The sequence below is a fragment of the Emydura macquarii genome, unplaced genomic scaffold (assembly GCF_026122565.2).
Source record: "Emydura macquarii macquarii isolate MOO-44397 ecotype Brisbane River unplaced genomic scaffold, CSIRO-AGI_Emac_v2 contig_2231, whole genome shotgun sequence".
Lineage (NCBI taxonomy): Eukaryota > Metazoa > Chordata > Testudines > Chelidae > Emydura > Emydura macquarii.
Genome location: NW_027132368.1, coordinates 19,696 through 33,898, shown reverse-complemented (window position 1 = coordinate 33,898; position 14,203 = coordinate 19,696). Strand labels below are relative to the sequence as shown.

Below are 14,203 nucleotides of genomic sequence, written 5' to 3'. Positions count from 1 at the left end.
CTACAGGCCAGCTGTTCTTGTCAGGTTACCTGGGGAGTGGCTCTGCTGCAGGCCCTGATTCCTGGCACTCAGTTTGTGCTCTACCTTCTCAGGGAATACATAAAACCCCCCGTCTCCCTTCACATTATTATAGCCAATGTGGCTGTTTTAAAGAAGAAAAACTCATGGCAGGGGCTAATACTCTCCCTGATTACAAGAGTGGGCAGAATCAATCACACCAGAGTGTCTAAACTCCTGATCCTCCTGTCATTTACACCATTGTAAAGCAGGAGTAACTCCAGTGGAGCCAACAGAATTACACCAATGTAAAACTGGAGGAAAATAAAGATTTTTTTTTATAAAGGAATCATTCATTTACATACACAAAGTATAAAGTTACATTGGATAGAAGAAAATGTATGAGGGTTATAAAAGCCCCCTTGCTTCGGGGTACAGCCAACCTCTATCTGACAGATGTTGAGATGAAACTTCCCCTGTGAGCAGGTTGTGCCATAATTGTCCATTATGGAGATTCTTGCATCTACCTCTGACACATCTGGTGAAGGTCACTCCTGGAGATAGGATTCTGGACTATATGAACCAAAGGTCTGAGGGTGACAATTCCTACATTTCTCTGGTGCAAACTGTCATAGCTTCATAATGGAGCTCTGAGAATTTATATCTGCTGAGGCTCTGCCCCTAATATTTTGTACAATAGATAACTGAAGTGTCAAAATTGCATGGTCAAGGCTACTATACTGGGTTTTTTTTTTCTAAAATCAAGCAAAAGTGTATTGCCTTTTTCAAACCGATTTGCATTCTCGTAGCTGTTTTATAAAGGCAAAGTAGCATTCAAGAGAAATACAAGCCAAAACGGCTAGCTTTACAATGGCACCAACACTCAAGAACACAACTTTGAGAATTCTGAGCACCACAGCCTGAAATGAACCATAAAAGGCCTTTCGATACGTATTCAGAGCCAGAAAGCAATTTACACATTCTCTCCTGGAACTCCCCTGCATTGCTGGACAAGCAGAGATGCTGTGCTTCTCCAAAGGAGAGTATAGGGTGGAGAGGGTACCATTTCCCTGCATCTCTTGTTCCCCTTTTTGGGCAGCTTGTGACTCAGGACACAGTTCCTGCACGTAGGAGAGCATAGAGATTTCAGCTATGGGAAACCACTGCCTTTCCCCTCATTCATGTCTGTGCACTAGTTGAAAGGTCAGCTGGCCAATGCATGTGCTCAATTTAAGGTTTGCACAGGCTGAAGAATTCCCTGATTTGCCTGTTCATTGGGCTGCAAATTTGAAATTCCAAATCTACAGTGTACACAGTGCAAAAGGGGCAGACATAGGGGATAAATAAGTTCCATACTGCTGCCGTGAGAAACAGATCCCTGAGCAGATTCATACAACTGGAAGTATATTTCCCATCAATTAGAGTATACTCATATAGGCCCCTATTAGTTATACTAGTGTGACTAACCTGGGTGGCATCTTATCTAAAATGTAATTAGTCAAAAATAACACTCTCTCTTACAGGAACAGCTATTTCTGCACCACTGTACAGACTATGTACTTCATCTCCTGGCCCCTTGCCAGATGCTGTAGTGTTATCCACCACAGAATAGACTGCATTTGGGTCCTCGTATGGCCTTGTTGCAAGTGAATACAATACTTCATTTCTTTGCATGTCTTTGCTACTGCACATTGCATATGGGGAACCTGTAAAACAATTACTCTGCACCAGACAGTTCATGAATCAAACAGAATTAAAATTAAACATCCTCAAAACAAATCAATCAGCTCTATAAAATAGTATCTATCTCCCTATGAAAAGGATGTTAAATACATGCTTTAATCTCTCCTACCACCAAATAATGCAATTTGACTCCATTCTATTCGTCCAGAATTAAGACTTATGTTGGTTACTGTCTACAGTACCCCACCTCCAATAGCTAGGGGAAAGATTCTGAGTTATTTAGCTGCTAGGTTGCTATGGCTCCATGACTGTGCTATCAGAACAGAACACACAAACATTGAGAACACAGCTCCATCTGAACACCCCAGTTGAGAACAGGAAGCACAGTTATCTTCATTTTACAGAGGAGAACCTGAGGCAGAGAGAGATTATGTATGTGAGCCAAGAATTTAACTCAGAGCACCCATATCCCATTCCAGTACCTTAGTTGCAAGACCATCATCCTCCCTAAATGAAACACATTTGATTAACAAAAAGTTACTTGCCAAAAAGAGCATTGGCATTATGTGAACTTTAAAACCTTTATACTGTACACAGAGAGTCTAAGAAGTCTATAATACACGACTCTCAAAACGTGTTATGTAGACAATCCCTTCAAACAGGTTTATCAAAAACTTCATGCTCACATTCATCTCCTGGAATTTCAATAGCATCCCGGGATCTAAAATAAAAAGATAAGGGAAGAATCTATTTAGTCATTTCTGTCAGTTGGGAAAAACCCTTTAAAAATTATATTAATATTTCATTGGTTATGTCCACTCAAGGCACTACCTGGGAAGTTGTGCAGATGGGATTCCTGTAACGGATAAAACACAGTGTTAAGTTTCAATGGTTAAAATATTCCTGAAGATCTTACTTATTAATTTTATTTTTCCTACCTTTTCATTTGATTTTCTTTTGATAGATCAACCATGCTACCCCACAGATGATGATAATCCCTATGATCGTTCCACGGGTGGCATACAACACAACGGAAGCAGAGGCTAAAGAGAGGACCAGGGTTAGTTAATCCTGAAAAATGTAACCAGATGGGGAAAACACTTTACCATTATCTCCATTATATGGATAACGCTTTTCAAGTGACAGTCACCAGTCCTCAGGCTGCTCATCCCAGCCCCAGTAAATCTAAGTCTCACCCCCTCCAAACTCCCAAGTTCCCCTTCACTCCCACTTGCAGCCTTTTTGCCAAGCAATTCCCGGTTCCTCCCTCTTCTGGCTCCTCATTCAATCTGCCCTCTTCCCAATCCTTGCCACCAGTCTCCCCCTCCCACACCCATCTTCCCCATCCCACTCTCCCTCCCTGGGCACCTCATTTAATCTCAGGACTCTCCCACCTCACCCCAGCTCCTTAGCCCACTTTCTTTGCCCAGCCATTCCCAGTTCTCCCTCCACATCCCGGCTCATCAGATCTCTGCCCCTCCCGCTTCCTCCTTCCCACTGCTTCCCAGTCCTGGTCACCTTGTCCAGCCAATCCCAATCTCTTCCCAGTTCCTCATCTGATCTGAGTCCCCCCTACCTGCTGGCTGTCCTTCTCCCCCCACACATATTTCTGTCTCCAGATCTCAGGCCCAGTCTCCCTCACCCCAATATCCAGGCCCAGTTTCTCTCTTTTGCCACCCCCCACCCACTAGCCTCCTGCACTCAGTCTCCCCCACCAAACTCCTTGTCACAGTCTATTCTCTCCACTCTCTCCCCAGTGGCTGTCTAGCTTCTATCAGCTCGGCATTCTAGTCAGGCAGTTTCCTCGTCCATGAAGTCTGGGAGGCCACTGAGAGCACAGGATTTCAGTCTCAGTTCAGTTACTTGGAACTGGATGCAGCAAGGCTGAGAGCAGCCCACACCTGCAACTGCAGGGAAAGTCCCACGCAGCCCTGGGCTGAGCATGTACAATGTGGATGCAACTTTTGGGGGAATTTAACTGCTAAAATCCAAGAAATCTCTACTGAGCAGCTGTGAATTGCGATTTTTAAAGGCTCATAGTTTGGTCACATTTGGGCATATTTTCATAGGAATGGTAAACAGGTACATCCCTAGCACAAAGACTGCTCTTCTGCCACATTTCAAGACCCTATTCCAAAGCATGGGGGCACTAGATCTGTTAAAAGAAAATGTCACCAACATGGGCAAAACAGCGTATTTTGTCAGAGGTTGTTCTCAAAAATGGGTGAACCATTTTTGCTGAAGTTTTCCAGAAAAATTCAGCCTGAGGCAGATACTCCGAATGGAAAATTTTAGCCCAAATAGCTAAAGTTTTGCAAAATTATAAGCAACGGTGACACCAATCCCACCTACAAAACTTCTAACTTACATGGCGTGGTTTGATTCCTCACTTCTATAGAAAGGTTATTTGCAATCTTCCACACATGTTTACCACTATACCAGACATTTACAACACATAAATAAGTTCCACTGTCAGAGTAAGTAACATTCAAGATGGTTATATTATGGATTGTATGTGACGTGTTTGAAACTGTGCTTGTATTGGTCAATAGTCGTCCTTTAATCATCTCATCAATACAGCAATGTTCATTATATGAGAAAGTAGTATGCGGCATTCTCGCAACACAAGACAGGCATTTGCTTGTTTCTGTATGTTTGATCCAATAGATAATGAACGGTTGTTCTTCCATCTTCATTTTAAATTCACAGGAGAGAGTGATGTTACTTTTTTCTTGTACAAAACGATCATCATGCGATTTTGCATAAATGTTCTCAAACATCTCACTATCTGCAATGGGGAATGAAATAAACACAAAAGATATGACAAACATGTACTGTAACACATTACAACATGCTTTGCCTTTGAATGGATTTTTGGAAGTATGGAAATTTTCCAATGCAGAATTCAGTGCAACAACATAGAAATAAAACAATTTAAAGTGCGTGGGAGGGTGTTTTATTTCAATGAACAATTTACAAGGCATTTTTACATTAACAAGACCAAATACCCACAGTACCCATGGCTCGAAGTCGGCTACAACAACCATGTTTTAAATAGCCATTTGGGGCCCAATCCTGTGAGGTCTGAGTACTTTCTGTGAGGTTTCAAGCACCCTCAGATTCCACTGAAGCCATTAGAAGTTGAAGGTGCTCAGCTCCCCACAGAAGGTTATCAGCACTGCATGGTCAGTCCCTTGGTGGTTATCAAAATAATACTTCATGGCCTGGACCAGCTGTCGACTGGCACCACAAAAGAGGGGCGTGCTCGTAGAGGTACTAACTACGCTGCTCCTCCCTCAGATATATGTCCAGTTTCACTGAGAAAACCTTTGAGATTTAGGAACACATGAAGTAATTCTTCCAGTCTTCTCTCTGTTGATAAAGCCTCAACTGGAGTATTGTGTCCAGCTCTGTGTCCAGTTTTCTACATTTCAACAAACTGGAGAAAGTCCAGAGGAGAGCAACAAAAATGATTAAAGTCCTAGAAAACATGATCTATGATGAAAAATTGAGAAAATTGGGTTTGTTTAGTCTGGAGAAGAGAAGACTGGGGGGCGGTTGGGGGGGGGGGGGGGACATGATAATAGTTTTCAAGTAAATAAAAGATGGTTACAGACTGTGAGACTGAAAAGTTGTTCTCCTTAACCTCTGACGATAGGACAAGAAGCAAGGGGCCTAAATTGCAGCAAGGAAGGTTTAGGATGGACATTAGGAAAAACCTCCTAACTATCGGAGTAGTTCAGCACTGGAACAAATGGCCTAGGGAGGCTGTAGAATCTCTGTCACGGGAGGTTTTTAAGAACAGGTTAGACAAACACCTCCCAGGAATGGTCTAGTTGTTACTTAGTCCTGCCTTGAGTGCAAGGAACTGAACTAGATGACTTATTGTGGTCCCTTCCAGTCCTACACTTCTATAATTCTATAACATCTGGAAAATAATATTTTCACACTGCAGTAAAGGTATGTTGTCATTTCTGCTGCCTGGCTCAGGTCTGCCCTACTTAAGCACTGATAGTACCAACCTCAAGATACATTACTGGAAAAAATAGCTGCAAAAGTGTGAAATTGTGAAAGAGCTATTAAAGATTAACTATTTCCTAATTAAAGTAGTAGACGCGCAGTGTACATTAAACAGGAGATTCGGAGAACAGTCATTTTTAATATGTGCATGAATACATTTACAAACAATAGTCTGCAGAGTGAGATTCTGCAGGATTTATGAGGTCAAATTTTCAACTAGCCTCAAACCAGGCTGCAAACTGCAGATACAAAATTTAGCATATACCTGTTGGGTGCGCCTGACAAATATTTGCACACAAATTGGTATGTGTGTCTTGTCTGCACAAATAGTTGTTTGCATGTGCAAAACAGGCACAAAACCAATTTTGTGAGAACAATCAATTCAGAGCTCAGAGCACTAGACTAGAGGTAGGATTCTGTGCTGTGCGTCTCAGAAGCACAGAACAAAACTCACAACCCAGGTGAAGAGGGGATAAGGGGCTTACGCAGCACCTACTATAATTTAGGCAGCACGGAGGGGCAAATTCCCTGGGCTGCTCTGAATTTAAGCAGTGCTGCAGCCTGGCCCCAAGCCATACATGCTATGTCAGGATTTTCAAGGGTGTTGTTGAAATGACAATCTGCAGCTGTCTTCCTTAGTTCCTGTGCCAGAGGAATTCTACCCAGGCCAGATTCTGATTTTAGAGACTCTTTAGTGCAGTGGTCCTTAAACTGGAGCTGGGAGCGGGGCCACCTCTTAGGGCTGCGGCTGGGAGCTGGGGCACGGTCGGGGGCTGTGCTTGGGGCCAAAACTGGCCCCGGGAACTCCGGGGGCCCCAGAGGCTGGGAGCCAGGCCCTGACGCTGTGGGCTGAGGCTGGGTCCCAAGACAGGGGACAGGTGCCATGGTCAGGCTCTGCAGCCAGAAGGGGTGGGGAGCCAGGCCTGTGGCCAAGCGCTGCAGCCGCCAGTTGGGGAGGGGGGAGGGAGGAGGGGGGGGTTGAGGCTGGGCTCTGTGGCAGAGGCGGGCAGAGGCCTGGACCGGGTGCTGAGGCCGGAGGTGGGGGTCAAGGCCCTAGCTGGCCACCGGGCCCGAAACAGAGCTTGGGGGCAAAGCATGGGTGGCGCGCGCTCCCCCTTCCTCCCCACCCCGGGCCTACCCGCACCCCTCCCCCAATGTTCCACCACACCCCCTTAGATTAAGACCTCTGCTTTAGCCCCTTTACCCAGCTAGCCAGAGCATGGTTGAGAATCTCATTCTAGGGTGCAAAAATTCACAGAGCAAGGCAGAAAACTGGGCATTAGTGCTTTACAGTCTGTGGGCCAGATCCTCAGGTTGCATGAATCACTATAGTCCCACAGCCCATCACCCTCACCTACCAACTTTAAAGTAGAAAGGTGGCAGTTACACTGTACCAGCATCACAACAAAAGAACATTTCCAGAGGAAAGTGAAAAGCAATTTATTCTGCTGAAATCAACAGGATTTTGCCCAAAAAAGGGCTGAGCAAAAACTGAATCAAGATTTCAGGAACAGGCCTTTGAGTTGAAATGCATCTAGATAATAGGGCAAACAGACTTAGTATGGCAAAAAGTGTGGATTTCCAATGGCCACCTGCCAGATGTTTGTTTTAATTTATTTTTTAACAACTTCCACTTTTGCTCACCATTTTACTCAGCCTAGTTCAGATGCTGAATTCATTCAAAGTCAAATTCAGCCACCCTCGCTCACATAATACCTCCTCCATGAGTGTTCCTTAGTTAAGTCAAGGGAACGCTGGTGGAGTAAGGCCTTATTCACTGTAAGTAAAAGGAGCAGCATCTGGTTCTCAGTCCTTAATTCTCTAAATAAGCTCCTCTTAAATGCCTAACTCCCTTTCTGGCCTCTCAGCTCTAGAATTTACTGATAAAAATATACCACCCCGCCCCACCCCCAAAAAAAGCACTCACCTGCAGTGGTGTTTATTATCACCACAATAAAGAAGTTATAATGTCTGCAGTGAATCATATTGGTAAAAAGTGGGACAGTCTGTGATGTTCCAGTATTTGTACATGGTGTGCATGCAAATACACCACCACTTGAGGAAGCAGGAATTGTATAGTTTGTGTTGCAACACTGTTGGTTTGTTCCTCTAGGTTTGGTACTGCAGTTGATTTCATGGAACATTTGCAGAAATTCATCAGTTTTATACCACATAGTTTTCTTCTCCCCATTAGCCACTGGTTCACTGCACGACAGTGTGAAATTTCCATTTTCGTGATGATGAAAGAAAGTCTCACCTGTTAAAATATGTAAATGATTAATGATGCAAAAAGGTTCAGAAATCATCTGGTAAATAACCTGCATCTCTTTTTTTACAGTATTAGAAGCATCATTAAGGGCCCAATCCTGTGAACTTGTGCGCTTCCGGGATGCTGCTGTGTACCTCTTGGGGCGTGCTGAACATCCTCCCATTGCCAGCAGTGGAAGCTCAGTGCTATGAGCACTTCCTATGACATTTTGTAGGACCTACCGCTAAGAACACAGATCTGGAACTTTATACTTGGACCTTGTGCGATGAGCAGTATTCTAGTAAATGCTGATCAAATTACATATTTTAAGCCTTGACATTGTCTTTGTTTTAAAGGGTATTTTATGGCCATTTCTGACCATCAGAACAACACCAAGGAGTTTAAAAGAAAATGGAGTTCAAATATGTATTTCTGTACAAACAATGGCCATGTTTATAAATTCCCTTGGCCAATGGTCAATCACAAGAAGCCACTCCACAAAACTGCAGTTTTAACTTAGAAAATCTGGCCCTTGGTACTTCAGTTTTAGCAAACTACATAAAGATTAAGTCCCTGGATCCTGCGAATGCTTGTGCATATGAATAGTTCCAAAACTCAGTGGGACTATTCACACGCATAAAGTTACACACTTAGGCCCCAGTTCTGTACTCACTAGTGACATGTGAGTATTACAAAGGCCTTATGAGGCATGTGTCAAAGAGACATCATCATCATGATTATGCCTCAAATCCTCTTTCCTAAATTGGTTTAGAAATATTATGAAAGTTAGCCATTTTGGTGAAATACAACAAAAAACTCTGCATGAGCTCCTCCTCTTGGTCTGCTGCAAAAAATTAAGCACACAGTACATAGAGCTATGTTAATATAAGCATAGATGATGGTAAGTAAATAGATAAAACATTTTAGCTTTTGCATTTTCACAGCTTTTAAATACAGTACTGAAGAAATTAGGGTTTAGAACTAGAGTTGGTTGAAAGATAGGGAAATATATTCCACTTGTTTTCATTGAAATTTCATGTTTTGACTAGAATGTTGTGAAAATATTCACAAAATTTTATTTCCAGTTTTTATCCATTGAAATTCAACATTTGGATATGAAATTTAATCAAATTTTGAATTTTGTCAAATTTTGATGAGCTCAGTTGAGGATGTTTTGCCACCTATAAAATCTAGGCATGTCAATACCTATCCAAAAACAAAAGCCCAACAGGCCCTGCATTCCTCTGTCCCCTCCAGCATCCTTCTGCCATGAGCAGACGCTGTGACAGACTCTCCCTTCAACAGACAAGAAGTCCTCCAACCTGTTGTGCTCTTTCTGAACAGAGTGAAGGACAGATGGACTTTCTAGGGCCTATCCTCTGCCTCCCACAACAGGATGGTGCCCCACTAGGACTCTTCCCGCACACCGCCATCATAAAGCAGTTCCCTTTCACATGAGAGTCCTTGACACAAAGACCTAAGAAAACTAGTTAAAATAGCTTTCTGCCGGGGGGGGGAAGAAATACTGTTGTACCAAAAAGAACTTCTGGTCACAGTCACATTGGAACTTCTGTGCATGTTTTTAACACCTTGCTCCCTTGGAAGTCTGTGGGACTCTGATTTCACCAGTAGCAGGTTTGAGTCCATATTCAACTAAATAATAATAAAATAATAGTGCAGTTTCTAACTTCCTCTTTGAAAATGTCCTTACCAAAACGTACTATTTTTGTGTTGCTAATGGAAATTGGTGAAGTGTAATATATTAGCACTTTGTGAACTCATCAAGGGCCAGATGCTGTCATCTTTATCACTGAGTAATGCCTCTCTCTTCCCTGGGACTATTCACAAAAGGAAGCTCCTACTTCTTCTGAGTGAGAGGGGCAAGATCTGGCCCTTTATACAGAGAAATAGAAAAATCACTTCCTTAAAAAGTAACTTTCAGTTTTGCTCAGTGCAACATTCTATGCAATTCACAGTATTGTACAACACTATACCAAGTGCAGTGTAAAGTATTATTGCCACTTGACAAAGCTGAGAAAGAGTTCATGCTTGCTATCTTTGCTTTTGTTGCAAAAGTTCTCTCACAGACCCTGGTGTGGACATAGAGTCATTGCATCCCAGGGCTGTTGCTGAATCCATTGCCTAAAAAGAAAGATCCAGTAGAAGTTTCCCATGCCCAGTTAACTTTGCCACCAGCTATATGCACTTTTGAAGAATTCCCCTAACGCTCCCCCTCCATATTTCATACATATGTACTTTCCAGACATCTCTAATACTCCTCTCCCCTCCCCAGTCCATTTGTTGGTTGAGAAAATGACCTTTTAAAACATTTTTAAAGTCAGTAAATATAGCTTGCAATCAGGAATGCTTCTTGTTGGAATTATTAACATTAGAAATAATGAATATTAATATGGGAGATGACCCTACACTAATTTAACCATAAAGTCCTTCATTAAGTCCAAAGGACAAATGGTATTTTATACAATTTCTCTAAACATGCCTGTCAGTCTTAAAATAAGCAGTCACTACATCCAATACAGTAACAAAGTATTCAGAAGTCTGTGATCAGTATACTTACAAGTAGGCCAGATCTAGGGAAAGCCATCTAATCCTGGTATGCACCCGCATAGTCAGGTAGGGTCTGACAAAGAACCCTCAAATTCTTAACTCTTTTTATACCCTTCAAAGACAAATGATGTCATAGCCAGTCACCACATTAGCTAATAGCTAATTGGAGACAGTTCACCCTAATTTTCAGTATTAACCCCAACAAGATTTACAACCTCCTTTCTCCCAAGGTCTTTGCTCCTTATCTCTTCCCCTCCTCCTTACTGACGAATAGCTTCTTCATTGCACTTGGGTTCACACAGGTTTTACTTTTAAGATAACACGGGTATGTAGGGTGGAAAGGTCCATGCTGCCTCCTTTTAAGACAGAGTCTGTTGTCTTATTTAAAATCATCTGCAGTCAACCCTGTCCGTCAGAGGCCTTCTTTTTACAAACTCCCTCATCAATTATTTTTTGTACCAGACATCCTCCCTACTCCAGTCCTTCTGGCCTTAAAACTCATTATTTTCAAGGCCTTCCTTCTACTTGCTAGTCAGAGCCTCTCTAACACACGTATTTTCTTAACCAAACTTAAACCAACTCTAACTCTTTAATTCCATATTTATTCTGAACTTCAGTACTTGTTTCAATTAAACATCCCAGAAAATGAACTTGACACAAAATACTTTTAAGAATTAAGAAAGTGAGATATAAGTAGGAAAGAGCAATTTTTCTTAATAGGAAACATACCAGCAATTGGTCCTACAAAAGCCAAGATCACCAAGAAATACATTCTTCTGTGAGGAAGGCTTGCACAGGGTTCCTCTTCTTCGTTCTATCTCTAATTCTAAACTGCCTTGTGGAAAGAGGAAAGTAGAAGGTCAGTGAACATAACAGGAAACAGATCATGAGAATTGCAACACCACACACTTGAAGATATGCTGTTTATTTTAGAAGTGGAGAGAACGCATCCCACAGAACCCTACTCTCATTCAGTGATGATGGCAGTAATTTATACCTTGGGGAATGAAATCCCAAGACTAGAAGCTCTTAGGCAGCAGGAGAAAGTTTTCCCTAGAAAAGACAGTCTGGGCTGCCCACAGTAATTTGCTATCCCCTGCCCATATCAGTTGTGTGATTCCTGCAGTGTAGGCCTCACTCAGTGGGCAAATATCGGGTGAAATGGAAGCTATTTTAGCCTCCCATCTATCCCACCTATCAGGGATTCCCTTAGCCCCGAGCCATCATCTGAAAAGCAGCCCTGTAAGGTATCGGAGTCAAAGATGCAGCAGTCACAGAATCACTAACTAGCTCTTCTTCCATGCCCAAGGAAGACATACAGGCAGAAAACTCCATTTGGGGATACTGCAACAGAGACCATGTGAGGGCAGAAATGCTCTTTCATAAGCCACAACTTCCTCCACAAGGGTAGTGAGTGTGAACAATCAGAAGAAAAGGTGACTAGGGCCTATGAACAGGGGGTGTATGCCAGACCATTTTGCACAAACTGCTAACTGGTCCTTTCACATTTAAGTGGCAAGGTGATACCCCCAGCTTGTGAGAAGTAATGCGACTTTGTTCCCCTCTAATAAATAAAACGAACTCTTAGAATAAAAAAATCTGTTTGGTCTTCAGAAATGCTGGCTTTTCAGGGGAGCTAGAAAAACTGCAGTCTGTCTGACCAACCAGTACTGAGGGTAGGGGGACATCACAGGTACCACCCCAATCCTCTCTCAGAGTCTGGCAGCTTGTCTGGGCAGTAGAGATGGCTGGGAAGTCTTGCCAAGGTTCCCTGGAGTTCTGTTGGGGGTTGTCTGAGGGTTCCGTCTCTTACACTCAGCCAGCTGTTGTTTAATTCAACAACTTTGCTTTTTATTACACTTCCAAGTACAATGTTGTTGTCTTTCCTGCTGTTTGTCTTCCTCACTTGAGGCTGATTATTCATGAGGGGATGAAAGGTGGGGGTGTTAAAAAGCCTGGCTCCCTAAAAGGCATATCAAACTCAAACTGCAGAAATATATCAGCGTCACTTAACTATTTTCTTCATACACATCTGGATCTGGAGACCATTAATCCACTATGCACTCTCCCTGGAGTCCCATCCAGACTTCTGTGGGGAGGTGAGTTACAGCTGTGCAGGTTGCAATAACTTCTAGAGAACATGGGGGTTGGGGGAGGAGGAAGCCAGATATTAGTTGCATGCAGATTTCAGAGGTACAAACATAAGTGAGCTCTCTCTTACGTGTAAAGCAATAGTGTGTTTGGGTTTTGATAGTTACAAATTAGGCACATCCAGTGTCTAGATGGATGGAAGGGAGTTACCAGGCCAAGTCTCTGTGTTGGTCTGGAAAGAAATGCCCTGTACTGGACAGTACTCCACTCTCTGTATTTCCTTGGCTGACTGTGTTCACATTTTATTTCACTAGAAAACAATGAGTCAACATCCCCTTTTCATTAACATATTGCACATATTTCCTGTGTTGTGCTCTGTTTCTCAGTAACACATCCCCAAACTGCCAGAAGCCCTGTAGTGCTACGAGAACTTCCCTGTACCGCCAGAAGACATTGTCACACTATAAAAGTCTCTCCACACTGCCACAAGCCAGTGTAGCACTATAAATGCCTCTCAGGACTGCCAGAAGCCATCATATGAAGGCTATGAAAGCCTTCCTGTACTGTTACAAACCAGCATAGTGCTATGGAAGACTCCTCACACTGCCAGAAGCCATTGTAGCACTATGAAAGCTTCCCCAGACCTGTGCAAGCCATCATAGTGCTATCATAGGCGGTACATAGGGAGACTGTATGTGATGACATTAGGCAACACTGGCTGTGTTTCTCAGTGTTAAAGAATCAGAGAAAACCACAGGTCTGTCTGTGTCCAGCGACCTGAACCAAGAATACCCTTTGTATTTGTAACCCTTCTGCCAGGTGGAGTCAGGGCTGGGTTGAAAATCTAGGGGTTCCTTTTCAACAATACAACACAGAACCGGCTCGAGCCCCACCCAGCAACCTGGAAAAATTGCACATCACCCTCTGGGCGCCTCTAGTGCAATACTTTCCCTCTCACGCGCACTGAGTCTGAGTGTAGAAAACAGACTTTTTTAAAATGGGGAAAACAACTCAGCTTTAACTTGGGAAAATGGCACAAGTAGGATTCATAAGCATGAAACCATGAGTAAAAACACCCACCCCACAGTACATTGGGCAATCTCTTTTGCCTCAGGCTCTTAAGTCCAACAACCAAATGTTCCTTTAATGTGCCCCTCCCTTCTCCCTCCACAACACCCCACTCACAGTTGTTGTCCTTGGTCAGTGAAGACCCAGAGTTCAAAGGTGCATTCCTGGGAGTTCACCTCCTGCTTCCGCCTGGGGAGGACGGGGGAGAGACAGGACATTGCTCACCCCTCCGCTCACTCCTCTGACCACCACCTCTGGCCACTTGTTGCTCCACCACAAGAACGTTTCGAGATCCCACCACTTAGCACAGCTCTCAGTGATTTCAGCTGTTCGTGGGAGAGCCTCACTACTAGTGCATGCTGGGCAATCTCTTTCACCAAAGTTGCTGCCTATAAGTATGTGTCTGGCCCAGCAGGGGTGTTGCCGCTTTTCCCTCGGGCCAAGGCTCCAAGGAAGGCCACAGCACCTCGGTCTACGGTTGGAAAAAGCTAGCGTTCAGTGGGTCTGTAGCCCCTGGCCCTTGAGCAG

General features: G+C 43.4%; 1 long non-coding RNA gene across 4 annotated transcripts; it reads right to left on the bottom strand.

Moving 5' to 3' along the window:
* Nucleotides 1-3,424: 3,424 nt before the first annotated feature.
* LOC137161020 (uncharacterized) lies at nt 3,425-13,913 on the bottom strand. Of its 4 annotated transcripts, XR_010922030.1 has the most exons (6): nt 13,793-13,913; nt 12,531-12,647; nt 11,246-11,351; nt 10,527-10,628; nt 7,628-7,957; nt 3,425-4,468 (listed from the first exon to the last, which is right to left on the bottom strand). It is a non-coding gene; the product is annotated as an uncharacterized lncRNA (long non-coding RNA). The 4 variants fall into 4 exon arrangements; XR_010922028.1 differs by lacking the exon at nt 10,527-10,628; XR_010922031.1 differs by having other exon boundaries at nt 11,246-11,347; nt 12,531-13,859.
* Between the last annotated feature and the right edge of the window lie 290 nt (nt 13,914-14,203).